At 37.6% G+C, this 27,127-nt stretch overlaps 1 long non-coding RNA gene across 1 annotated transcript in view; it reads right to left on the bottom strand.

Annotated features, from left to right (window-relative positions):
* Positions 1 to 27,127, bottom strand: part of LOC129469995 (uncharacterized) — a 148,103-nt gene that overhangs the window by 90,589 nt on the left and 30,387 nt on the right. Inside the window, exon 2 of the long non-coding RNA XR_008653134.2 lies at positions 18,925 to 19,084. This is a non-coding gene — a long non-coding RNA (uncharacterized lncRNA). The remainder of the gene's footprint in view (positions 1 to 18,924; positions 19,085 to 27,127) is intronic.

Here is a 27,127-nt window from a genome sequence, read left to right as displayed (position 1 = left end):
CATTAACAGCATACAATGCAGGCTCTTGCCATTTTTAGCTAAAATACAAAGAAGAAGGACAGAAATCATCAGAAGGAATATCCACATCAGAAGGAATATCCACATCAGAAGGAATATCTGAGTAAGAGAGATGGGCACACAGCCTAATGTCAGAATCTGGTAGCAATCACCATTTGCTACAAAATAGACTGACAAGAGCAAGGATTTTGCCTCAGACTTTGCCTCGTGAAGCAGAGATAAACTAAAAGGTATGATATAAGTTAAAACTTTAAATATAAATTGGCTTAAAATATGAAATCCAATTATACATTGCTTAAAAGAAATACAAATAGGCAGGGAGCAGTGGCTCAAGCCTGTAATCCCAGCACTTTGGGAAGCCGAGATGGGTGGATCACTTGAGGTCAGGCGTTCAAGACTAGCCTGGCCAACATGGTGAAACCCCACCTCTACTAAAAATACAAACATTAGCCAGGCATGGTCACGGGCGCCTGTAATCCCAGCTACTCTGGAGGCTTAGGCAAGAGAATAGCTTGAACCCGGGAGGCGCAGGTTGCAGTGTGCCAAGACTGTGCCATTGCACTCCAGCCTGGGCAATAAGAGCAAAACTCCATCTCAAAAAAAGAAAAAAATACAAATATATCATAGTAGCACACAGAAGAAGTAAAGGATAAATAAAGAAAAAAAAAAGAAGCGGTCCAAATACAAATATTGATCAAAGAATTCTAGACTAAATATATACCACTTACAGAGCCATAAGTTGATATAGTCTTCTGGATGTTCAATTTAGCAATATGCATCAGTATTTAGCTTTAAAATTGGATATACATACTGACCCAGCAATTTCATTTTAGGAAGTTTTTCTATTTTCATAATTTATAAGAAAGTGTCTACATTTATAAGATAAATGTGGGAAAAGATTGCCCTGTGGGGTTGTTCACCACAGTCTTTCAAAAGACCTGTCTGGAGGTCAGCGATGTGGCCCACTAAGTTGACGGTGTTCCCCTAAGAAGCTCCACGGGCTGGCACATGAGTTCCAGTACCCTGCTCAGCCCAGCCCAGCCCTGACACAAGGAGCGTCTTCTTTACTCTCCACTTACTCATGGTAAGATAATCTGGACCTTCTATACTGACCCCCAAACACTTTTCCATACCAGAGGGGCCCGTCACCATTAAAGCATTGTCTTGCTTCCTATCCAGAACTTTCTACTTGTACAGCGATTATTTTGTAAATTGTCAAGTATATCCAACACACAGACATGCACATCTGTACACATGTATGCAATCACACAGAGAAACTAGAAATAAAAGAGATCCAAAAGATAATGGCAAAGAATTTATGAAATATAGCAATGCTACATTTGAATTTGAAATATCAATATGAGCCTAAAATACATATGTCTGTATATTTCCTAGTTGTGTCCTCCGAAGGAACCAGAAACACTGGCACCTCAATAGCAAGGTGCATGGAGCTCCCAGATCTCCATTCCTAAATGACCCCTAACAGAAACCAGGGGTCATTAGAGAAACAGTCAGGGCAGGAAGCTCACCATGTGAGCCTGAAAAGTCTTGCTGGATCAGAAAGCAAAGGAGTGTTTGGGCTAGTGGGATTGTGCAAGAAGGTCCCAGGAACTGCTTGATGAAGCTCCCACTGGCCATATTTTAAGGACAATTTGAGTGTTAGAAAGAATAATAATTACACTTAAATAAAAATCCATGATCTCATAGTGATCATAGTAGAGAAGAAAAGGAAAACTACTTTTGGCTTAGATGATAAAACTATGAAGAAAAACAACAACAACAACAACAACAACAACAACAACAACAACAAACCCTGAGTACTGTAAAAATCAAGGTAGTTGGCTTCCTATAAGGAAAGGAAGAAAGAGCTAACTAAAGGTTAATGCAATTCACTCTACCTGCTTTATGTAAGTTTCTGTTTGTATCTATCTTTTTAAATAAACAAACAAGAACACTAATGAATTAAATCTGCCACAAAATAATCTATTAAAAAAGACTAGAAAGATGAAAGATCAAAATTCCATAGCTGATAGAGTTACAGATGATTTTAAATTATCTTCCTTTTGTTTCTCTTTTTTCTAATTTTCTATAGTACGTATATATTACTTTAGTAACCCGAAAGTAACAAAGCTATGATGTAACCTACCACACATCATGTACACAAGGCTGGCAGAGGCTGCACAGAGTAGAACACACCATGTATCTATCACTCTTTCATGATTTAATTATATGCACTTCTATTTTTTCTCAATCTGCCTTTTCACTTTCTTTTTTCAGAGATACTGTAGAGACAGAAATTTAGTTACAGATGGCTGGATTAAGCACAACTCTTTGGTTAATGTGCTTGAAATACTTTATACAGATCGAGTTTCCTCTTCAAAGCAATATAAGAGAAGAAGATATGAAAATGTATGAGATTGCAAAATAATGAGACATAAATGTTTTCAATACCAAAATATATCTGGAACTCCTCTTCAGTTCTTCAGAGTTGATGGCACATTTCTTCAGGAGCTACAATAGCATAAATCTTTAAGCTTTGACGTTGAATTTCATTTTTGGAAACAACCAAAAATCATCCAGGGCCACGTCTGATGAAGAAGGTGGTTGATGAAGCAGGAAATGATTTTTTGGTTAAAAATGAGGTGCAACTGTAGAGTCACGGGATAGAAAATATAAACTAGTTCAGAGGTAATTCCAAAGGGGAATTCTTTAAGCATTTTGAGGCACTTTAGTGAGGAAAAAGAAAACGGAGAGCCTCCCTTAGTGAGTACTTTAAAAGACTCATTCATCATTATCATCCCCTATCCATTTTTCTTGCCCAATGAGAACATAACAGCCTCCGGCCCCATACATCCTGAGGCTGCCACCAATCTTGCCTAGGGAAACCTCCTCACTCGGTACAACTGTGTGCCTTCACTTGTTCTAGGAAATAGTTTGAAATTCTCTGTCTTCTTCTCAAGGAATTGAGTCCATTCATTCATGACGGTCAGTTCCTCTACATTAAATTTTAATTAGAGGATGGGCTTCCTAATTTCCCTGGCCGGGATTGTTAGCAATTATTCCAACATCTTCCATGCTCTCGTTAACTAAAATCAACCAAATGATGTGTAAGAAGTCTCTGGTTGGGTGATCTCTTCCTAAGATGAAGTTCTACGCCTGGGGTCATCTTTTACCCATAGTCTTCTCTGTGATCTGCAATCTGGGGGCCAGAAGAGCCAGTATCATTCATGCCAGAACGTGCCTCTTGTAGCTTTTGCCTCTGAGCAGTTTTTTCTAGATCAGAGATCCAGTCCACCAACATCTCAGGGTAGCCTTTCCAGCAGGGTGCTCAGAGGCAGAAATGGGAGAACACCAGCAGACCAGCAGGCCCAGTCCCACAGTCTTTGGACTCTCTCAAGAAAAGAGATTAGGGCCCTGCAGTGTGACTGGCCTGGAGAGGAAAAGAGTCACACTAGGTCCTGAAATCTATCTCCTCCAGTCAGTAAACTTTTAAAAGCAGAATATCACAACAATAACAAATGAATACTAAATAGGTAAATTTCAGCCTAAAGATCCAGTCATGCAGTAAAAACACTAAGTAAAGTTTCTAAAACAATATACAAAGGAGTGGGTGAGGAGCATAAGATTGTAAAAGCCACATGGGCTGGAAATTCACTTACCTCGGCTCAGTATGCACTATTGGTTGAACTTGGTGCTAGTTTCAGCAAACAGAATTAATTTCAAAGGCTCTCTTTTTTGACAAACTAAATTTATAAACACAGCTATTTGCTAATAAATGTGACCTTTAAATCACATTACTCTAAATACAGACTTACTCTGTGTACAGGCTAGGGGCAGAGAGCCTGGAGAAAATCCTTGAAGGAACCAAATAAGCTCTCCTCAACCACTCAGACCTTTAACAGACCTCAAATGGCCCATTTCTGCTCAAGACTTCACCCATTCTTCCATTTATTCAGAAAATCCGTGTTTAATCTCTCAAGTAACTAGTAGGCATCAGGTGCTAAGTGAATACTGTAGATACAGAAATTAATAGAACACATTGTCTTCAAAGACTTTGCATTTGCAGCCACAAATAGCCACACTTACACAAATAGTATCAGTTCTTTAACACTTGAGACATACAGTGTATACATTTTCTGGATAAAGTCATACTTTGAAGGGGAAGAGCGTCATCTCACCTGTGACAAGACAGACAGGAAGGCTTTGAAGAGTTGACTTTTGATTTGGTGCTGGAAGGATGGTTATTATTTTGGCAAACAGAGAAAGGTTGGAGATCATTCCCAAAACAGCAAGAAACATGAGTACAGCTAAGGAACAAGAGAGAGTGGATTCATATTTATTAAGCACCTACTGTGTACAAGGTACTCTGCTATCTCTAAAGGCAAAAAGATAAAAAAAGTAAAGCGAGTTTAATCAGAGTGGGTTATTAGATTGTTTGGAAAGGAAAATGTTCATAACCTCAAATAGCTGTGGTATCAAAACTGCATAAAGCAAAAAGTAGTAAAATGATAGATTATACTACAACCAAACGACCTTTAAAAGACTGTCAGGCCATTCAAAAGCTTTCTATGATCTGTGACCCAAATTGTAGGAGTTGGGTGAAAAATAAGGGAGAAAAGGTAGTTAAAAGTAATTTTATAAGTATCTTGAATGCCCAAATTAGACATGTATAGTTTGGGTTGAAGGCATTGGAAGTTGCTAAGTTTTTGAGTGTGGCCAAAACTGTTACTAGATGTTTGAGAAATTAATATAGCAGCAAGGTAAATATACTGATAGACCCAAATGAGAGAAGATTGGAGAAAGGGAAACCAAGTATGTTTGGACATGGGCTTTTGTTTAACATTTATGTACTAAGTAGTGTTTTCTGGGCTGTTTCTGACTGCATTACACATTATATTACGGCATTCCCTGTTTCCTCCCCTTGTTCCCTTGACACTGCCAGCAGCCTGTTCATTTCTGCTATTGTACTTTTCATCCTCTTTCCTATCTAAAATTGATTTCTGCATCTCATGATGATAGTAGTGTTCTCAGGTCTTTACATTTATGGATTAATTTAGTAACAGCCCTCTGAAGAAAGTAACTCCTAGCTAGTGCCTAGGGCAATGTCTGAGTACCTAAGACCGAGTATGGTACATTATAGGTGCCCAGAAACTATCCATTAAGTGAGTCTCCATTCCACAGATAAGGCAACAAAAGCACGCAGAGGTTCAATAAGTTGCTCAAGGCCATACTATAATTAATTTCTGGAGCTGAGCTTCCGCCTCAAACAGGAACGTCTTGATCACAATTCCACATCAATTGTTTATCTGTTTCAAAGATGTTCTTGTTCTCTTTCTGCAGTGCTACCGCTCTTTCCTTACTTATTTATTGAGACTTTTTATTGACCTAGCTTGGCGTTTACCAATCCTTATCTATTTATGAGCCACATAATCCAAACATTTCTTAAATGTTTCCAGAGCTCAGTGGTGTGAGTATCTTCTCTGACTGAGAGCATTCAGTGTTTTTGCATTTTTGTTTGCTTAAAAACGTTTTGGGTTTGGTGTCTCCTTTTTTCTGAACCTTTATCTCCTAACTGGTTTCTGGGTTATTAAACCTGAAGTTATGAGAACCAGAAAATCACTCACTGAGATACAAATAACAGATAGATTAGATCATTAAAAGGTGAGTGAGAGGAAACTGGTTAGAATTCCATCTCCAGTTTGTCTGACATACATCAGAGCACACACAGACACACACACACACACACACAAATACACCCCACACCAATCTCTGTCTACAATTAGTCTTCTGCCACTGCCTATATGGGAAGCCATCTGTTTCCTTATTCCTAGCTGTATACTTAGCACTCTTGGGCCCTTAAGTATAAGATTGATTGATTACAGTATTGCATATGTTACTTAAGTTTCTAGAGGTTCCTAGCAATTTTCTAGTTCTAGGTACTCAGCATTTATCTGTCTTCCATAGAGTGTATGATTTTTGAAGACAATAACCATATTTTTTCATATAACCATTTCCCTTCCACTGACACTCCCAAGCATATACCAAAACACCTAGAGGACACTAAATAAACACTTCATGCGCGCGCACACACACACACACACACACTTGCACAGAAATGGTAGTGACCTGCTCCCTTTCAAACACTAGTTATTGAAATTGTACTTCGGGCCTAGACTTTTTCTTCTGTTGATTCACTTTCTTGTAAAGGTTTCATCAAGAAGAAAGTAAATGCATTAGCTTTTTAATTTAATTTCATATTCTGCAATAAACAACTTCCTTTTTTTCTAGCCTATTTGAACCAAAGACCTCATATGCCATGGCTCTTTCCCAGGCTTTCAAAGACTGAATTAGACAAACCTACAGCAAGCAACCAAGATTATAATTTTATATATTACTCAGAAATATAACTATGAGCATCTAGTATACATCAGATAAGTTTGTCTTCACTAATAAATATAAGATATAGTACTTTAACTCTAAGACATTCTTAGACTCAGTCAGGCACGGTGGCTCACGCCTGTAATCCCAGCACTTTGGGAGGCCGAGGTGGGTGGATCACGAGGTCAGGAGATTGAGATCATCCTGGCTAACATGGTGAAACCCCATCTCTACTAAAAATACAAAAAATGAGCGGGGCATGGTAGCAAGCGCCTGTCATCCCAGCTACTCAGGAGGCTGAGGCAGGAGAATGGCGTGAACACAGGAGGTAGAGCTTGCAGTGAGCCGAGATCGCGCCACCACACTCTAGCCTCGGCAACAGAGTGAGACTCCATCTCAAAAAAAAAAAAAAAAAAGAAATTCTTAGACTCATCCGAGAAAGAAAATACAGGTTGAGTATGTTTTATCCAAAATACTTGGGACCAGAAGTGTTTTAAATTTCAGAATTTTTTGGATGTTGCAATATTTACATATACATAATGAAATATCTTGGGGTTGGTCCCAAGTCTAAACATAAGATTCATTTATGTTTTATATACACCTTATACACATAGCCTGAAGATAATTTCACATGATATTTCAAATAATTTTGTTCATGAAATAAAATTTGTATACATTGAAACTTTGGAAAGCAAAGGTGTCAAGTGTGGAATTTTCTACTTGTGATGTCATGTCAGTACTCAAAAAGTTTCAGATTTTGGAACATTTTGGTTTTTGGAGTTTTGGATTCGGGATGCAGAACCTGTATAATAAACCTAAGATTAATTATTGTATGAGTCTATAAATTTTAAATGCCAAATAGGTAGTTCAGACAATGAAAATTATATGACATTAAAACAGTGTTTTCTGTTGATGCAGGAGTTTTTACTCCTTAGCTCAGCTAGATCCAGGTTCTTGTCTCATGACGAGGAAAATTTAGGTATGTGGACATCGAAGAGTGAGTGGAGTAGAATTTGTTAAGCAAAAAGGAAAGCTCTCAGCAAAAAGAGGGGTCCTGAAAGCAGGTTGGCAGTTGCCCCCCTTCACTGTTGAATATGAGGGCTTCCATATCTGCTGATGGGGCTGGGTTCCCTATTCGTACAAGGCACGAATTCCTGGCAGTTCCATCCTACCCTTCCAGGACCTATGTGGGCCCTTACTCTGAGCCACTCCACATTTGATTTTTTCCCTTACTGCACTTGTGTTAAGGGATGGAGGTTTTTACAACATGTTTAGGCAAGCCATCTGTGCACAATGACCTTGGTGGGTCAGAGATTCTCCAGGGACCCTCCCCTATCTGCCTAGGAGAGTTCTCTGCCTCCTGCCTCTATCGCTGTGGGCCAAAAGAGTTCAAAAAATCTTCATAAGACTGGGACTTTGCCTTTAAAAAGTTATATTTCAAATTGGCAGGAGATGGAGCTTTATGCATGTACCCTCTTTCTTCCTCCTGGAATGTTGTACTAGATAGCTGGCTTCCTTGTGTCACAAAGACCTAGAGTGTCACCTGCTCAGAGACACCTTCCTTAACCGCTCAATTTAAAGGATTTGCCTTACCATTCCCTAGCATGGTACCTAGTGTTAAGCCTCTCTGTAACACTTACAATCTGATATTTTTGCTTTTGCTTACTTGTTTATGATGTCTCCTTTTTCTAAAATGTAAGTTCCATAAGAGCGATGACATTGTCTTGTCTATAGTGTTCACAATTCCTTGAAGACTGTAATAGGTGCTCAATAGATATTAGATAGATGCATGAACAGGTGAATGGTTAAACAAATTATGAAAACAGCATGGGAAAAGAGACAAAGAGCTAGAACACAAAAAATAAGTCTGGCAAAGCAATGATTACAAACTAAAATGGAGAGGTTTTATTAAGAAGCAGCAGGGAATAAAATGAATGAGGGATATAACCAGGAAATTCACAAAATTTAGAGCCAAAATACCAAATCAGCATACAAAAACATACACAATCTCATGAGTTACTAAATAAATGGTAATTAAAATAATTAGCTTTAAGACTGACTAAATGTTTAAGATGACAAAGCCCAGAATTGGCAATATTTCTCAAATTCACCACTATTGCTGGAGGAAACTCTGTGTCAAATCCTGAATAATCTACATATCATTTGACCTAGCAATTCAATGCTTAGAATTTGTCTTAGGAAATAATTAGGCGAAATTGGGTTTCAGGAGTCTGAGACTCAGGGTCGTTTATAAAAGTGAAAAATTGAACACTGTGTAAATGTGTCACAATGGACAGTTAGTTTAATGGATTACGGTATGTTCAGGCAATAGAATACTATGCATCCGTTAAATAGGTTGTTTTAGGCGTGAAAGATGTTCATGATCCATTGCTTGGTGAAAAATTCACTTACAATACAGTGTAAGTGTATATAGTAGAATCCAAATTTCATAAAAACAAAATAAAAAATTAGATTTATGCATTGAAAATAAACTGGACTTCCAGGACCAAGATAGTCAAGAAAGAATTAACTGCTGTAACTGTCACATCAAATGAAGCTGTACTGTCCGATTAGAAAGTTTGGGTCTGAATTATTGATAGGTGTAAAAAAACTAAGCAAACAACACAAAATCATTATTAACCCTAGGGAAAACAAAATTCTATGATAAGAGAACAATTGCTTTAGTGCACAACATAGTTCATCTGTGAATAACATTTCCAAGCCCTCAGAAGTGCAAACACTGAACACTGATATCAATTAAAAGGTTTTGTGATACAACTATTCTATGAGAAAATGTGAGGGGAAGTGTGTGGGAGTGATTTAAGAAAGCTGAATTCCCTTTGCCCATAGAAAAAACCAACTGAAGAGGCTGAGGTGAGAAGACTGCTTGAGTCCAGGAGTTTAAAACCAGGCTTGGCAACATGGCAAAACCCTGTCTTTACAAAAAATAAAACATTAGCCTGGTATGGTGGCATGTGCCTGTAGTCCCAGCTACTCAGGATGCTGAGGGGAGAGGATCACTTGAGCCCAATAGGTTGAGGCTGCAGTGAGCCATGATTGTGCCACTGTACTCCAGCTTGGGCAATAGAGCTAGACGCTAAGAAAAACACACACACACACTCGCACTAGATAACATCTAAAATAAAAGTCAATAAATAACACTATAAAGATATTATTTAGAGATATATACCAGAAGACATACAGTAATTAAAAGGTTAAATACAAGTAGTGGGACTTAGAGATGAAAAGTGTCAGTTTTCATTATAAGTGCTATTAAAATTTTGAATAAACATATGCCCATATTGATTTGATAAAAAATTAAACTTGAGGCTGGGTGCAGTGCCTCATGCCTGGAATCCCAGCACTTTAGGAGGCCGAGGCAGGAGGATCACATGAGCCCAGTAGTTTTAGACTAGCCTAGGCAGCATAGTGAGACCTTATCTCTACAGAAAACAAAACAAAACGAAACAAAAAAAACTTTAGAAATTAGCAGAGCATGGCAGCATGCTTGTAGTCTCAGCTACTCAAGAGGCTGAGGTGGGAGTATCAATGGAGCCCTGGAGGTCAAGGCTACAGTGAACAGTTATTGCATCACTGCACTCTAGCTTGGGCAACACAGCAAGACCCTGTCTCAAAAAAAAAAAATTCAAATTGAAACAAAAATTAGGATTTTGACAAAAATTTTTTTTAATTTTCTACTTTATCTGGATTATATAACACATCAAGGTCTACTTTACATTATTAGAAAAAAAATAGTTTCCAAATGAATAGCATTCAGTTAAACAAAGGTTGAGTGAGGTCTTTTTTGTTCATTCCACTGTCTATTCATTTTTGAATAGGTGTTCTATGGCAGTGTTTACGAAGACAAAATGCCTTAAGAAGCAAAGTGCTTCCCCACTCTTGGGAATCCAAATGAGTTCTGATGAATCACACCAGAATCAAACAGCGCTTCCCTCAATAGCAGATTTGAGTCTGGACATTTTCTAACTGCCCCTAATTCCCAACTTGATACTACCATTCTTCATCAAGTTCATGTTCTCAGCTTCTCCAGCTGTGGGACTTAGGGAGGCCACCTGTGGTGATAAAAGAGTAAATAGCAACAGAAAAAAAAAATACTGTATAAGTTCAGTATGATGACGCAGTCTCACTCTGTCATCACTCAGGCTGGAGTGCAGTGGCATGATCTCTGCTCACTGCAACCTCTGCCTCCCAGATTCAAGCGATTCTCCTGCCTCAGCCTCCCAAGTAGCTGGGACTACAGGTGCATGCAACCACGCCCAGCTAACTTTTTGTATTTTTAGTAGAGACGGGGTTTCATAGTGTTAGCCAGGATGGTCTTGATCTCCTGACCTCGTGATCCACCCTCCTCGGCCTCCCAAAGTGCTGGGATTACAGGCATGAGCCACCACACCCGGCCTCAAACATTTCTAATGTATACCAGGCACTGTGCTGGGTCCTGGAGGTACAGAGGTTGGATCTGATTAAAACATTGTTAAACAATTTCATACATTGTGGCATGTACCAGGATAAAAATATTACAGGGCATGGTAGAAGCCCAAAAAGAGACTAGAAATGTCTAGTTTAAAGGAAGTAAGATTTAGGAGTAAGAGATGAAAAGTAAGAGTAAGCATTTAAGGCAGGTTTAGAACATGAGGCCCGAGCCAGACAGACTTTGACCCTGATCTCAGCTCTATCTTTTATGGAACCAATAGTAAATTACTTAACTTTTTCCAAGCTTTAGTTTTCCCCTCTGTCAAATGGGAATGGTAATTGTAGCTCTGAAGGTTAAAAGTAATGTATGACAACCGCCTAGTGACTAACAGGCACCCAAAAATGCTTCTCATAGCTGGGTGTAGTGACATGCACCTGGAGTCTCAGCTACTTGGGAGGCTGAGGTGGAATGATCACTTGAGCCTGGCATTCGCACCACTGACTCTAGCCTGGGCAACTGTGAGACCTTGCCTCCAAAAAAAAAAAATGCTTCTCATTCTGGTCATTATTTTCATATTTGAATAACCTATTAGGTAGAAAGAGTGGAAGTCTTCTTGTTCTTCCAGAGGGAAAAGACTGGTAGGCTTCAGAGAAAAGGATGCTAGTTTTCCTCCAGAGACAAAGTCCTAGGGAGAGAAGAAAATATCTACAATAATTTGTAGAATATTTTACAAGAAAAAGATATAAGCCTTAATTTTTGGATGGAGTGTGGGGTGTGGTATGTCCAGGAAGAGCTTTAGACCTTCCCACAGCATGTCTGTTTTTTCATGAACCAGCATACCATACAGCAGTGAATGAATTTCTTAACTCTGAAGAAGGGCAATGAAGCAGTGGAGGGATTATTAGGCGAATATCGGTCGTGGAAACAGAAATGAGCAAAATATTTTTAGTTACCCAAGATAACTAGTAACCGAGAAGAAGGTGGGGGTGATGGGTTTCTGTGAGGACCAACAGTGTTAGAATAAGAGGCCCCTGCCCTTGATAGGCTTTCTCAGTCCATCAGAACTCATAAATAGAAAAGCCTTTGGGAAAAAGGGTTTTGATTGAAGTAAAGCACCCATTAAAAATAACATAATAATTTTAGGCCAGGCTCCGTGGCTCATGCCTGTAATCCCAGCACTTTGGGAGGCCAAGGCAGGTGGATCACGAGGTCAGGAGTTCAAGACCAGCCTGGCCAAGATGGTGAAACCCTGTGTCTCCTAAAAATACAAAAATTAGCTGGGCATGGTGGCGGGTGCCTGTAATCCCAGCTACTCGGGAGGCTGAGGCAGAGAACTGCTTGAACCCGGGAGGCAAAGGCACCACTGCACTCCAGCCTGGGCAACAAAAGCAAGACTCTGTCTCAAAAAAAAAAAAAAAAAAAAAAAAAAGAAGATATTTTTTTCAATAACTAGAAATTGAATAAAAGAGTAATGTCTTTAAAGTTATTTTTTAATTAGCCTAAAATGACTTTCTCCACTACTTGCTCACCCTTTTCTGTAGAAAATAAAAAATTTTAAAGCAAGTTAGCAGTAAGTTCAGGGAAAAAATGGAGAGCATATTTTCTAAAAAGAATTTAGCATGTTCAGAGAAACTTAATGAAGTTTAAAAACCTCTGGAAATAGAACTGGAATGTCCTTTCACTGAAGTCATTAAATATCACCCTATATTAAACCCTGGTTATTTTTTAATAAAGAAGGCTTAACAAACTCATGGCTATGAAATACACTTGGAATGGACACAAAATTTAAGTGGAAAAATCATCCCAGAGTTTTGTGATCAAATATTTTCTTACATGGTGAGAATCCAGTGACCTTAAAGTGAGAGTAAACCCATTCACAGCAGTGAATTCCCTCTAACAGATATAATTTTCAACCTTGTAAAAGAGTACCTCGGTTTCATCCAGTCCTACCTGCCACACCCATTCTTTGGAACTCATGGAGAAAGGAGTAAGAGAGCAAAGATATATACATGCTAGATGGAATCTGTGGTCACTTAGCTATTTTGGAATGGCTACCCAGGACCTGGAATAGCCACAGAAAGACCTTGAGTAAGAAAAAGGAAGGGGCAATATTAACACAATTCCCATCAGCTTAAGGAGGCAGGACTTCTAGTTCTGCAGGACAGCAGAGTCGGATACCACGCAGAGCCACCCACTAATAACATTTAGAAATGCAGGATAAGACACTACAGCTTTTAAAAATCTGTGGCTGTGCTCAAGTAAAGAACATCTATGGCGTGCCCATGGCAGAAGCTAGGAGAGAGCTGAGGGTGACACTGACAGAGTTACATGAGGGAACACTCGCCGTTAGGAGTAGTCATCCAACCCAGTTACCTAGAATTTGACCCTTGGTGAATTGCTAACTCACTTACTAAAAACTGGGACTACTAAACTGTCCAGTAGTTCAGAGAGACCATAAGGAAGTTGTCTCAGCCATGGTTCTAGCTGGAAAAATAGAAGACGAAACCAGTAAATAATTCTCCCATGAGAGCTCAGCATCCCAGGCATCTGGAGTTTGTTTTCTACTACATTCATGGTGTGGGAAATCTTTGAGCTGAAAAGGTAATGTAAAGTTGGTCTTAGGCTGATAGTGGCTCTGGGCTATTCAAATGAAGCAAAGCAAAAACACACTGGAGGGATTCCTTAACTACTCAGGGTTCCCAGATTCTTAAATAAAAAGAGAGTTTCTGTTATAATTCCAAATTATAAAATGCACAAGGAAATTACTCTTGTGAATAAAAATAAACAGAAATAGCAAACTTAAAAACTACAGCTCAGAATATAAAATAATTGAAAAATAACCTGAAAGGGAATACAACGTGCATATTTCAGACAATTAAAGGTATTAGAGGTACAGAAACAATAAGGTGAAAAAGAATTAATCAATGAAAGCTAACCCTGAGTACATGACCCAGTACATGAATGAAAGATACTAGAAATCAGAAATTTTAAAGAGATGTTAAAAGACACAGAGTATGGATTGAGAAAATCCAACATGCATCTAGTAAGAATTTCAGAAAGGCAAAATAAAGATAATGGGAAAGTAATGATATTCAAAATGATAATAGTTGAGAACTATCCAGATTTCATTTTTAAAACCATGAATTTTTAGATTGAAGAAGCACAATAAGTCTAAGCAAGATAAATGAAAACAGATTCACACTTGGACTAGTTGCAGTGAAGTTATATGAAATATAAGGAAATCAAAATATCCAGGAAGAAAAACTAGATTACTTAAAATAGGACAATAACCTGAATAGCAGCAGAATTTCTAATAGCAACATTAGAGGGTAGAAGACACTGGAATAATATCTTCAAAGTACTGAGGGAAAATAACTAGCAACTTAGAATGCTATTATCAACTAAACCATGACTAAAAACTGAGAGTAAAATAAAGACATTTTCATGAAAAGTTATTACAGTTTGCCACTAACAGAAAATATTGTTTTTTAATGCTCACAGTTAGGCAAACAATATAGTTGGTAAGTCTATAGGTAAATCTAGACAGGCATTGACTCAAACTATCAAAAAGAGAAATAATGAATAGTTTAAAGGATTTTTAAAATAAAATACTAGAAAGCTATTACAAACTGAATAAATGATGAGATTGGAATAAAAGTACTTGAAGTTTCTTGTCCTGGGTCAGGTCACAGATGCTTAAAAGCTAATGGCTACCACTAAAACAAATAGGAGCGGAATGTGTGATTTCCAAACAAAGGATGAAAAGCAATTCGATAAAGCTGTGTTCTGCATATGTGAAGTTCATTTTACCTATACTCGTCTCAATTCTTATCTTCATGAACGGAATATTTCATATAAATAAGCACACAAAAACTTCATAATCAAGCCAGTACAAGGCAGGAAGTTAAAGAGAATTAGTATTTTTAAAAAGCTGATCAAGCACAATAAATGTAAAGAGATTGTCTTATTAATTAAAAAGTGGAAACTCTTATAATAGGAAAAGTTTTAGCTATATGCTGTTTATAAGGAGCATATCTAAAATAGAAAAGTAAATGATAAAGGATAGAAAGATATACCAGGCAAATATTAACCAAAAAAAAAAAAAAAAAAAAAAAAGCCACTGGTGAAAAAATAGTATCAGATGAAAGAATAATTAAGACAAAAGACATGGTTAAGAATAAGAAGGATATTACATATTCATTAAAGAAAAAATTTATCAGAAAGATGTAATAATCACATATGTACCTAATGTGAACATATATCTGAAAGAGCCAATCTTTCAACACGGATTCCAAGTGGCTAACCAGTCCTAAATTTAAAATAGAGCCAATGACCATTGGCTGACTACAGGTCACACACATACTCTGAGTTCTGCCAAAACCAAGACCTCTGTTCCACCTCGATACTTCCAGAGCTCACCTGAACCAACCAATGTTGATGCAAGCTCAGTTGTATCAACAAACAGGGCTTGGCTGTATCAACCAATCAGAGCTCAGCTCTGTTAACCAGTCAGAACTAAGCCAGTTTGAATCTTTCATTTGCATAAACAGACCATATTAGGAACCTGGACAGGAGCTTTCACTGTGAAACCCAAAGCCTCCCTTTGTTCTCTGGAATGCACCTTCATTTTACACTGAGGGCTGTGTCTCCCCAGTTTGTAAACTGTTTACTGCAATAAAGTCTCTTTCACATTCCTTTTCAGAGAACTTTTGTTCACACTAACAGTTTAGCCTCAAAATCTATAGAAAACTGATACAAAAGGAAAAGAAATTTAGATAGCAACATAGTGGAGATTTTAAGATTCCTTTCACAGATTTGATAGATCCATAGTTGATAGATTAAGCAGAAATCAGTAGTTCTATAGACAAAAATTAGTAATTATATAGACAATTGAGACAACATAATTAACAAGTTTGAACAAAGAGACATATATAGAACTCTGAGAATTAAAGAATACACATGTTCTCAAGCATAAATAAACTTTTAAAAATAAATTGTGAGTGCAATTTTCATGCACCTGTAGTCCTAGCTACTTGGAAAGCTGAAGCAGGAGGATTGCTTGAGCCCAGAAGTTAAAGGGCTGTAGTGTGCTATTCTTTTGCCTGTGAATAGTGACTACACTCCAGCCTGGGAAACATAGTGAGATCCCGTCTCTAAAAACTTTTTTAATTAAAAAATTACAAATTAATAAATTGACCATATAGTATGCTACCAACCACGTCCTAACAAATGCCAAAGAATTAACATTCTATAGACCACATCACAATAAAATTAAAAGCCAGAAGCAACAACAACAACAAATTTAATATATTTGGAAATTTTAACAAATACTTCTAAACAACCGAAGAGTAAAGAAGAAATAAGATTTTAGAACAAAATCATAATACGAACACTAAATACCAAATCTGGGAGTCAACCAATGATGTGTTGGTAAATGTATTCCAACAGGTTCCCCAAGCTGGTGTGTATATTTGGAGGGAAAGGGGGATGGGAAAGAACTATTATAATTGTAGCCTTTGTCAATATCCATAGTGTAAATATCCCACCTAGTCTATTTCAAGCTACCAACATGAAGTGTGAAGTTGGGAAGGATACACACAATAGATTCCCACAAGCCAATAGGAGCTACAGTAGGCTCCAGCACACCACTGCAAATAATTAAAATATATCTTTAAATGCATACATTAAACAAAGAAGGAAAGTTGAAAATGACAATACTCAGTATCTAAATCAAAGGTTAAAAAAAGAATAGCAGAGTAAACCCTAAGGAATTAGAAGAAAGGAAATAATAAAGAGCAAAAATTAATAACATTAAGCCAAAGACTCAGTCATGAAGAGTAACAAAAGAAAAATGGTTCTTTTAGAAGACAAATTCGATGGACCAATATCTGCTCACTTGAACAAAAGAAGAGTAATGCAAATAAAAATAAATAATATTCTTAATAGAAAAGACAAGACATAATAGGAATGTAGTAGAAAATTAACAGATAAATATTATAAACAATTTAATGCCAATAAATTTAAAAGCTTACATTATAAAGGTAATTTTCTGGAAAAATATAACACAACTGGCTCAAAAAGAAATATAAAATGTGAACATACATATTACCATCAAAGAAACTAATTCAGGCCACCTCCCCCCTGCTGCTGTCCTTTCTAAATACACACACAAAAACAATCTCCAAGCCTGGTTGGTTTTACAGGTAACTTCTGCCTTCAAGAAATGGATCATTTTAATATTGTAAAATTACTTCAGAAGAATAGCAAAAGGAAAAAAGCTATCCAGCTCATTTTATGAGGCCATTAACTCTTGAAACAAAATGAAAAAGAAAATCTGTAGGCTAATTTCATACATGAACAAAGCAACAAACATAAAAATATTTTATTTTATTTATTTTTATTTTTAACTTTTTACATGCAAGGGTACATGTGCAGATTTGTTAGATGGGTATATTGTGTGGTGCTGAGGCTTGGGTACAATTGAGCCCATCACCCAGGTGGTGAGCATAGTAATCAATAGGTAATTTTTCAAGCCTTGCCCTCCTCCTTTCTTCTCCCCTCTATAGTACCATTGTGTATTGTTTCCATTTTTATATCCATAAATAACATATTTTTAAAATCTAGCTATATAATTTCTTAAGCCATTACTAATTAAGATTTATCCAAAAATGTAAAACTGCTTTGGAAGATCTATCAATATAAATTACTGCTTTACCAGATTAAAGAAGAAAATCTGGTTTCTTTAATAAATGCAGAAAAGGTATTTAATGGAATTTAACAACCACTCTTCAAGAAACCAAAATATCCCCCCAAATAAACAAATTATTTTAAACAAACTAGGAATAGATAGGAACTTCCTTAACTTAAAAAAGGATTCTTTCAAAAACCTATTGCAGGCAAGGTGTGATGGCTCACGCCTGTAATCCCAGCACTTTAAGGGGGCCACGGTGGGAGGATTACTTGAAGACAGGAGTTTGAGACCAGCCTGGACAACATAAAGAGAGACGCCTCATCTCTTAAAAAAATTAAATAAATAAATAAAAATAAATATTTAAAAACTATTACAAATATCAAATTAATTATGTCAAAAACATAAGAATACCCCTCATTCTACTTTCAATGTTATACTGTGGGTTCTGGTCTTCATAACACAAAAATAAAAGAAAAAGTTAAAATATTGAAGTGTTTATAGCAGCCTTATTCATAATAGCTCAAAACCTCTAAACAACCCAAATGTCTACCAACAAGTGAATCAGTAAACACACTGAGTTATTCCACACCACGGAATACTATTCAGTCATAAAAGAAAGAATGGGTCTACTTGGGAGGCTGAGGCAGGAGAATTGCGTGAACCCGGGAGGCAGAGGTTGCAGTGAGCCGAGATCGTGCCACTGCACTCCAGCCTGGGCAACAGAACGAGAATGTCTCAAATAAAAAAAAAAAAGAAAAGAAAGAATGGGTTACTAATACAGGCAATGACATAAATGAATCTTAAAAGGGCATTGTGGCATACAAAAGCAACCAGTCTCAAAATAATATATACTTTATTATTCTGTTTATATAAAGTGCAAGGACAGGAAAAACCAGTTGATTGGTAACAGAAAGAAGTATTGTTGGTTGCTTAGAGTTGGGAGATGGGAGTGGACGGGCAAGGAAGCACACGGTGACTGAAGTATTCTATATTTTGATTGCGGGTGTTAATTACGTAAGGGTATATAATTATCAAAGCTAACTAAAATAAATAATTAACATCTGTGTATTTTATTGTATGGTAATTATATTCAATCTTTAAAAAGCACAATAGATACAAAAAGCAAAAGATTAAGAAAAAGCAGAAACATAAGAGATTATATATGTGTATACACAGAATATGCAAGAGAATTAATTATTAAATACTAATACTAATAAATTTAAGTAGTCTTGCTAGTAATCAATATACGAAAATCAAGTTATTTTTAAAATGTATTTTTAAAGGACATTATTAACCACAGCATGAAAAACTTTAAGATACCCATAAATAAATCTAATAAATGATATGCAAGATTGTTATTGAGAAAGCAACAAAACTTTATTGAAGGAAGTGAGAAAGTACTTACTATATTCATGGATGGCTGGGTTCAGTACTTTAAAGATGACAATTTTGGGCCGGGCATGGTGGCTCACGCCTGTAATCCCAACACTTTGGGAGGCCGAGGCGGGTGGATCACGAGGTCAGGAGATTGAGACCATCCTGGCTAACACGGTGAAACCCTGTCTCTACAAAAAATACAAAAAAAATTAGCCAAGCCAGGTGGATGGCACCTGTAGTCCCAGCTACTCAGGAGGCTATGGCAGGAGAAAGGCGTGAATCCAGGAGGTCGAGTTTGCCGTGAGCTGAGATTGTACCACTGCACTCCAGCCTGGGCGACAGAGCGAGACTCCATCAAAAAAAAAAAAAAAAAAAAAAAAGACATTTTTTCCCAAATTTACCTATAAATTCAATACAATTTCAATAAAAATTTCAGTAGGGTTTTTCAAAGAACTCGGCAAGCTGATTCTTAAATGCATATGAAAGAATAAAAATTCAAGAATAGGCTAGACAATTGCAAAGAAGAAGGAGGAAAAGGAGGCAGAGAAGGAGGAAAAGAAAAAAAGCGGGGTGGTTATCCTTTTGAATATTGATACTACATTATCATGTAAAACTACACTAAACAATGTGATATTGCCACAGGGAATAGAGAGCGTAGGAATAAAACCACTTAGATATGTAAATTTGGAATATGACAGAGATAACATCACAAATCACTGGGCAAAGAATGAGAGTATTTATTAAATGATGCTGAGACATCACCATATAGAAAAAGATAGATCCAACTATTTATATGAAAGAGGGTAAAATTGGGTACTACTTCATAGCATACTCAGTCACCTAAATGTGAAAAGCTAAATTTAAAAAGAATATATAGAAGAATATCTTGATGACATCTGAGTACCGCCGTATTACTTATGATGCTAAAAGCATAAACCATATGGAGAAAAGAAAGTATTGAGAATGTAACTACATTAAACTAAACACTTCCATGAATCAAGATGACAACAAAAAGAAGGTCAATAGCTACCATGGGAAGGTGTTTACAACCTATATAACTCACTTTATATCAGCAGAATGTCATAGAATTCGTTGAAAATCAGACAAAATGAAAATCCAAGAAAAAATAAGCATAAATAGATAATAGGCATATGAAAAGATGCTCTTACCTCTCTAGCAATCAAAGAAGAGTCCAAATGAGAATAATGAAATACCACCTGACACCAGTCAGATTGGCAAAAATCAGTGAACTCAATGATACGAAGAATTGATGGAGTTAGTGGGAAATGGAAAACCTTATACAGTGCTGGCAGGACTGCAAATTGGTACAATTACTTTGAAGAGCAATTTTGGAACAACTAAAAAAAAAATGTTAATATGAGTAACCTACCAAGCAGAAATTTGGCTTCTAGATGTTTACCAGAGAGTAAATGCACAAGGATGTACATTCAAGACTATTCGTTGCAACATTGTTCATAATAGCAAAATAACTGGAAAAAGACCCCACAAATGTTATAAGATTATATACTTTTTAAAAAGACAAATCCTAGGTATAGCTTTTTATGGTTGCATAGATGTTTAGAGAAAGTATATAATGATACATAGCAATATCTATATAGCAATGGGATACGGCAAAGGGCTCCAGGGCCAGATTGCCTGCATTGGAATCCTGGCATACCAGCTGTGTGGCCTTGGACAAGCTGCTTAACCAATTTTTTTCTCAACCTCTCATCTATAAAATGAGGGATAATAATAGTATCTATGTCATACATCTGTGGTGGGCATTTAAGGAGTTAATGTATGTAAAGTGCTTAGAATACTGCCTGGCATATAGTAAATTTGCGGTTTTTATTACCATCATTATCATCATCATTGTTGCTGTCATCAACATCATCATCAAGACAATGGTTACCTCTGGGAAGTAAGGGGGAAGGATACAGAGAAATCTACAGATTTATGTATAAGTAAATATGCCTACATATTAACATATATTAAATTTGAGTTTAATATGAATACATTGTTGGGTGTATTTTAGTATATGGCTGTTGATGTCATATAACTGGGATTTTGCTGTGTGTTTCAGATAGTTCATATATTAAAAGTGTTTTTATGTAAAAACATGAATATTCATTGAAATATTATGGAAAAATGTTTAAACTTTATTATGGATTGAATGACTATAAGATGAAGGTATTCTAGGAACACGTTTTTGTGCAAATGCTTGACAGCTAGCTAGCAACAAGCATGTTACAACTGCAAGTTACAAGTTAATATTTGAAAAAAGAAAAACCAGAGAAATTAAAAGTATTTCTTTTTAGGCACATCTGAGATCCAAAGTAGCAGGACATGCAGTTTCTGGGAAGGACTTAAACACAGAGAACCTGGAGATGCCACAGAAATACTGTTAGTTGATATAAGTATTAGAAAAATATATTCCCTGAGAAAACTATTACAGTATCCTGTAGGAGATTTATTCATTTTAAGATGAATATTTATTGTTCTTGAATTATGTATGCATTTATGTTTTCTGTTTGTCTTTTTGCCTGAGGCAGACTTCAGCTAGCTATATTTTAAAGAGAAACATAAAGAAAACTTTTATATTCTTTATGTGCATACACCATAATAAAGGCTTTAGTGGCTGTATTCCTAGAAAGACGATTCTCTGTCCTGGTGCTTTCAGTGGCAAGTGAAAATAGCCATTGATACCTTGCTCTTGCTTAAACAATGGAGCTTCACTGTTTGCAAACCTAAGGAGTCTGGGAGGAAGCTGTCCTAGCGTTTGTTCAGCTGCTCAACAACACCCACAAGACTCAGGCTTTTTCTGACTGCTTGTTTTGCCCTCCTGTGTGTTGGGATGTTTTGCCCAAGGTCATGAGATAGCTGCAGCAACATTAAACATTATGTCTTCCCACAGCCAAGTTCAAAGGCAGAAACAAATGGGGTAGCAGAACCCTTGCTTATCTCCTGTTTTATCAGACAGAAAAATCTTTCCCAGATGCTCCTTAAGAGAACTTCTCTTCTACCACCTTGGTGACCAGAACTGAGTCACATGGACATCCCTAAATGGTTCACTGGCAAATGGAATTGGGATTGTCGTGACTGTGCGAGGCTCATCACGAATTTGTCGCCTAGGACTGGAATCATACCCTTCTGGCCTATTGCCACCTGTATCTGAACTAAACCAGGGTTGTATTATCAAGGAGAAAGAGCCACAAAGAGGAACACGGGCGAGTCTTACCAAATGGAAAAGGCAAAGGTGGAAAACAGAGAAAACACAGAACCATGTATTAACTACTCAGTTTTCTCTGATGAGATATTTCACTTGTGGCAGTCACTATTGGCTGTTGGGAATTACCCACCTCTTTCTTGACAAGAGTACAAGATTTGTTTATATATTGGGTGACCAAGTGTTTTCCAAAGGACTCACCTAGTGGTGAATCTTAATTGCTCTGTACCCATTGTGGTAAGCCCATCCCTGTTGCCAGCGACTGCTTTAGGAATGAGAAACGGAATGTGAAGAGAAATCTTCGGTGGAGCCTCTAGAAAGGGGCAGGAGAGAGGAGACCCTCTCCCTGGTCATAGAGCATTGTGGTGTAAGGGTGTCTTTACTGTCACTGCTGCTGCCATGGTGCAAGCCTGAAGGGTGCAGGGCTTTAGCCACCATAGTGAAAATGGGTCCTGGGTGATATTGTTGAGCTCTAGATTAATTAGCCGTTTAACCACTCGACTCCCAAACTTCTTAGAATGTGAAATAATCATTTACCTTCTTGGCTTAGGCCATTTTTGTTTGATTTTTCTGTTGCTTGCAGTCAAATCATCCTGACACCATACTCACACTAAAATGTATAAAGCAAGTAATTTAGTGAGAGGTTTTAAAAATCTAGATAGACAAGGAGCTAACAGAAACACATCTGGCTGCTTTAAACTGGTTGAATCCACATGTTCAGAATAATCAAGTCCCACAATATTTAAAGAAAACCTTTTATAAAAGGTTTCCTATGTATAGGACTTTTCTGTGCCCCACGATGAGGCAGAGACTGAGAGGGCATAGGGATACAAAAAAGTACAAAATGCATGACCCTTAAATACAAGAAGTTTATAATACAGTTGAGGAGAACATTGACAGTAAAAACCCTAAATGACACATCAGTTTTAAGGTAATCCCATTATTTTCAAGGATGGCACCTATTATCAACCAAGTAATAAATTATACTATCATATCACAATGTATCCAATGTTAGAATCCCTCACCACACAAAAATCACTGGGTCCTAAAGTATATAAGACAAATCTTTAAATTCATTAGATCAGTCCTTCTTTTGAAATAGCTGCTGATGCCTGTAATCCCAGCACTTTGGGAGCCCGAGACCATCCTGGTTAACATGGTGAAACCCCATCTCTACTAAAAATACAAAAAATTAGCCGGGCGTGGTGGTGGGCACCTGTAGTCCCAGCTACTCGGGAGGCTGAGGCAGGAGAATGGCGTGAACCCAGGAGGTGGAGCTTGCAGTGAGCCGAGATCGCGCCACTGCACTGCACTCCAGCCTGGGCGACTGAGCAAGACTTCATCTCAAAAAAAAAAAAAAAAAAAGAAATAGCTGCTGACATCTGAATAGATTTACTTTACCCCTAAACAAACTGAAAATTCATGAAGGCATATGTCCAATTTTTCACTGAGGCATTTTACCATTTATGAACAATCATAGACTCATTCATTTAGTAGAGTCTAAATTAATGAGACTTCACTGTACTTGCATTTGAGTATGGTGAGTCCCAACTTGATGGTTTATCTTTAAATTTGTGGATGAAAATAAAACTAACAGAGATGGCAGAGAGCAGGTTGACCTGCTTACACTTGATGTATATGTTTTGGTATTTGTGGAGAAAGTGCCCAAAGCAAGAAAGACTCTAAGTAGTGATGGGTGCATTCTGCCTTCCTGGGGACCCTGAAGGAGATGAAGGGTGCTAAGCCTTGGCAGGAAGGCAGCAACCCAGATATGAAATACTTGGGTTCTGAATGTGTCTACCAGAGCATATATTCATTAAAATTCCACTCTAGACCATAAAACAGATGCATCAATAAATAAAGCAGTAGCTCTCACTAGCTAAGTCAGGTTTGTTTCATATTTTGTTGTAGTGACTTCTAAATAAACTTTGGTTGTAGTGTGAGTGATTTAGCAGCCCTGGCTTTATTTTTATTTTAAAATATTTAATTGCCAAAATATTATATATATTCAAGGTGTACAATGTGATGATTTGGTAAGCATATACATTGTGTGCTGACTACCACAAATTAGTTAACACATCCATTACCACCCATAGTTACGTGTGTATGAGAGAAAGAGAGAGAGATGAGGTCGCTTAAAATCTGCTCACTTATCAATCTTCATGTAAACAATACAGTATTATTAACTATAATCACCATGCTGTACATTAGATCCCCAGAGCTTACTTGTCTTATAACTGAAAGTTTGTACTCTTTGAGCATCTCCCCATTTCTCCCACTCTCCAGCATCAAGGGACGAGAGGGTGTTTCAATTTCTAAAACATTCTCTTCATTAGAACGATTACTGTCTGTATTAGTCCATTCTTACATTGCTATATAGAAATACGTGAGACTGGGCCAGGAGTGGTGGCTCACACCTGTAATCCCAGCACTTTGGGAGGCCAAGGCGGATGGATCACGAGGTCAAGAGATTGAGATCATCCTGGCCAACATGGTGAAACCCCGTCTCTACTAAAAATACAAAAATTAGCTGGGCGTGGTGGCAGGCGCCTGTAGTCCCAGCTACTCGGGAGGCTGAAGCAGGAGAATCGCTTGAACTAGGGAGGCGGAGGATGCAGTGACCTGAGATGGCGCCATTGCACTCCAGCAAAAAAAAAGAAAAAAAAGAAATACCTGAGACTGGGTAATTTATAAAGAAAAGAGGTTTCGCTGGCTCACAGTTCTTCAAGCTGTACAGGAAGCATAGCAGTTTCTGCTTCTGGGGAGGCGGCGCTCAGGAAGTTTCCAATCATGGCAGAAGGCAAAGTGGGAGTGAGGCACTTTACAGGGCTGGAGAACGAGGAAGAGAGAGAGTGGGAAGATGCACTTTTAAAAGACACACTTTTAAACAACCAGATCTCAGGATAACTCACTCACTCACTGTCAGTGAGAACTGTACTGAGGGGCCGGTGCTAAACCATTCATGAGAAACTGCCCCCATGATCCAACCACCTCCCATCAGGCCCTGCCTCCAAGGTTGAGGTTACAATTGAACATGAGATTTCGGTGGGGACACGGATCCAAACCATGTCACTGTAAGGGGTATCTGCCCTCCACTTCTCATGGAATCCTGCAATCTTGGAGGAGAGCATTACTCCATTGATTGTTAAATGAGCCTGTTTTAGTGTCAAGGTCATGAAAGACAAGAAATGAAGCTGTCCCATATTGGAGGTGACTGAAGAGGTGTGATAACTTAGTGCAATGTGGTGTATCCTGGATTGAATCCTAGAGTAGAAAAAGGACACTAATGGAAAGACTGAGAAACCCCAAATAAATTCTGCAGTTCAATTCATAGGATTATACCATGTTAATTTCTTAGTTTGGCTTAATGTATCATGGCTACCTAAGACACAACCGCAGGATGCAGAGCATACAAAAACACTCTGAATATCTTTACAGTATATTTTTATTTTTTCTAGGCATTTAAATTTACCACATCAGCCTAAATTAAACTTTTTAAAAGTAAAACACTTTTAATAAATTATCTTCTGTGTGACAGAAGATACAATGTGTTTTTCTCCAGAGAAACTGATAATGTTTGCAGAGTGATTATTGGGTATAGAACCTACTTTGAAGAAATTCAGGCAGCTTGCTTGACTTTATTTCAAGGTAAATATAATGACCACTATATAGGCTATGTGGACATAGCTCATTTTCTCAGGTGAGATTTATGGAAGCGAGAAAAAGGTTAAAGTATACACTGGCAAGTCTGCTACTCATTACCCACTTGTCAGTTTGTTTACCAGCTGTGTTCTGAGAAAGAACTAGAGTTCCAGGAAGTTAAGAGGCAGGCCAAGGAGGTTATTGAGAAGTGAGAGTGTGGACCTTGGGTTTCCAGCCTTGTGTACATAACAGCTATCCTTCAACTATACTTTGGAGATATTTTCTGCATAAGATTTCATTTGGTTAAAATGTTGTATTGCATGGATTTGTCCATGGGGGTGTTCAGAGGTTCTCTTTTGTATTTTTAAACTATTCGTATGGAAAATGTCAAATATCAACAAAAAATAGAGAAAATAGTTCAGTGAATCCTCATGTACTCATCAACCAGCTTCAATAATGATCAACTCATGGCCATTCTTGTTTCATCTATACCATAATCACTCCCCCAGCAACAGCTCTCATGTCGTTATTTTGCAGTAAATCCCAGACATTACATCATTTTATCTGTAAGTATTTCTTTATGTATCTTTAAGTGATATCATTTTTGTAAAAAACATAACCACAATATCCTTATCATACCTTAAAAAATGAAAAATAGTGCCTCATAAAATTTAAATTTCCGTCGTTACTCATAAGGTTTTTTTTTAATAGTTTGTTTAAACAAGATCCATGACTTGCTTTTGCTTTTTATGTCTCTTAATTGTCATATAATCTAAAGGTCCTGCCTTTTGCAATGGTTTGTTCATTCTGCAGAGCTTTCCAGTTTCTGGGTTTTGCTGATTAGGTCCTTGTGGTATCATTTAACACATTATTCTGTCTCTAGGCTTTTCTTCTGCTGACTGTTCTGTAAACATTCTTTTCCATGCTGGTCTCTGGTCTGGCACCATTGGTGACCTCATTCACTGCTACAGCTTTATTCCAGCCCACTTGAGATATGCACACCCAATTGCTGGGTAGAAACCACCAATTAAGTAGCCCACAGTCACCTCCAATTTCAAAAATTCTGTCTAAAACAGAGGGCACTGTCTTCTCTCCCTTCATCTACCAAGACTTCATCCCTCCAGCATTCCTTCTCCTCAGTGAATGGAACCACATTCTGCACCAGGGTCCATGCCAGGAACATGGGCTCCAACTCCATCTATGACTCCTTTCTCTTCTGCACCCCCTACATCCAATCCATTCCAGTCCCTGTAAATTCTCCCAGAACCATCTAACCCGTCCACTTCTCTCCATGTCCAAGGCCAGCAATCTTGTTGATGCCACTAGTATCTCTAATCCTGGATTGTTTTAGCAGCATCCTAAC

This window comes from Symphalangus syndactylus, chromosome 20, assembly GCF_028878055.3.
Source record: "Symphalangus syndactylus isolate Jambi chromosome 20, NHGRI_mSymSyn1-v2.1_pri, whole genome shotgun sequence".
Taxonomy (NCBI): domain Eukaryota; kingdom Metazoa; phylum Chordata; class Mammalia; order Primates; family Hylobatidae; genus Symphalangus; species Symphalangus syndactylus.
Note: the sequence above shows the minus strand (reverse complement) of the source record. Positions and strands in the feature narration are given on the sequence as shown.